The sequence below is a fragment of the Acinonyx jubatus genome, chromosome A2 (genome assembly GCF_027475565.1).
Source record: "Acinonyx jubatus isolate Ajub_Pintada_27869175 chromosome A2, VMU_Ajub_asm_v1.0, whole genome shotgun sequence".
In the NCBI taxonomy this organism is placed as follows: Eukaryota; Metazoa; Chordata; class Mammalia; order Carnivora; family Felidae; genus Acinonyx; species Acinonyx jubatus.
This window is the reverse complement of record NC_069383.1, coordinates 11300254-11302372: the sequence shown is the minus strand read 5'-3', so window position 1 is coordinate 11302372 and position 2119 is coordinate 11300254.

Sequence of the window (2119 nt, the reverse complement as noted above, 5' to 3'; positions counted from 1 at the left end):
GTTTGAGATGTATTTATTTCCCCTAATTTTGTGTTCTGTGTCTGAAACAATTCTAGATCCATGATTCAAAACAAAGTGGATATTGGTCCCATGATGAGTGATTTTTTTTTTTTTTTTTTAGCCTTTGGGATAGAAGTTGGTTAAAAGTCTTTGAAAATCTAAAAGAAAATATACTCACTGGCTCCCCTTCTTTCACACGTATATTTATTCCCTTGAAATGAGCCCAGTTTCCTCTGATCCCTTGTTGCTCTATCTATAATAGTCTGTACTCTTTTAAGTATTAAGTGATACTCCCTTTATCATAACTTTCTCTCGTTAATGACATTAGAAATGCAGCAGTTGGGTACAGTGGCCTTTTCTAGACAACTACTTCTCACCCACCCACCCCAGGACACATCGCTGAGACTTGTGTTCTTCAAACCTCTACATAAATGTCTGTTGGTTCTATCACTAACAGTGCAGTGACCCTAGAGTTTCATTTGCTGTAAACATGACTCAGGAGCTGCGTGATTCCAGCAACTCCAAGGCTGGTGTTGAATGTAATCGTCTAACTCTGAAATCAGGTGTGGGGGGGGGGGGGGCAAAGGTTATCAGCCAATGAGCTAACGAGAAACAGATGCCAAGTTCAGTCCTGACTCAAATGTACTGAGAACGTTCTCTGCACTAGCAAGTTTTTGACCCACTTCTTCCAACCCTCCCGTTTTAAATGGCATTTACGGAGTGGACATTTCTCTAGCCGGTCCCTTGGAAGAGGGGGAAGCAAAGCATCCATTCATTCTGCCGAATTCCCAGGGAGCGTTGCAAAAAAACGAGGCCATGATCACAAAGAAGACTCAGGGAATGCAGGTGAGTGGACGAGGGTGTTTATTCCTTCTGGGTGGCCTATGAGCAGAGAATGTGCGGAGAAAAGGAGCTGGCTTGGTGTGCCTATAAACTTTTTCCAAGCTGGCAAAGGAGCTCGGCGGGAGTGACTCTGATCCCTGATGCTTTGTGGATGAGTCATGGGCCTGAGGGCAGAGCCTGCTGCTGGGAGGGGCAGCAGTGTCTGGCCCACAACCTTCCCCAGGAGCACCAATGGGCAGATAAATATTTCCCTGGCAGTTTACCCGCGCCTCTCAGAGGGCAATTATCTCTGAACAATGCAGATGGAAATTCAGAAGTACAGTGGGAGCCGAGTCAGCTTATTGCGGAGGTGGATGCTCTAAATCTGCTCACAGACCGAGGGGCTCTCAGACACCAGGGAGAATGCTCACAATCCTCTGGAGAAGGAGGCCGCGAGCAACAGAGAGGCCAGGGGTTACTGCGGTAGAGTCCACCAATTCAGCAAGAGGCTTTCACCCTCAGAGAAGCAGACGGTCCCGGGAGAAGGAAGAAAATGCAGAGGGCAGAGAAAGCAGGGACCCTTGGATGGGGCTCATCCAGGCGCTTCCGGAGAGGTTTCTTATTGAGGTCAGCTTGTGGTGAGGAGGAGGGAGTCATCCACTGTTGGAGTCCAAAGAACCCTCGGGATCTTTGTGTCTCATGGCCTCACTTGTCACGGTAGAGCCTGGAGAGGGGAGGGGACTTGCCTACGGTCACACAGCCAGTTAGTTACAAACTAGGAATCTGAACGGCCCTAGCCCGATGTTCTCCTCTAGGATTTCAGCAAGTGTCTGTCATTGTAATGTTCATGCTCATTACAAAAGGTTGAAGGGGACTTGCGATAAAATGCAAGGATTGAGGAAACAGAACACGGGTGGGCCGATTATTTCGGGGAAAGGGGGAGGAGGTGGAGGTCAGACACGTGGAATTGTTAGTAGCCAGATTTGGCCAGGCCACAGACTGGAACGAAGATAAGGTGTGGTTTTCACAGCTGTTTGTCATCCTAGCACAGGAGGGCCTTAAAGAACTAGTGGGTCCCCGGAGCACGTGTGCACGTGGGTGTGTGTATGTGTGTAAAGAGGCGGCTGTTTGCTTTTCGGGTAGGAGAGGACACAAGAGGATCTTTACTAGAACGTGGAATTTATACAGAGAGACGGCTTTCTCACCTTGAAATACAATAACACTGGCACTAACAAAAGGAGGGAAAAGATGGAGTTTTCCAGTTGAACATCACAAAAAATGGATGTATAAAATATTT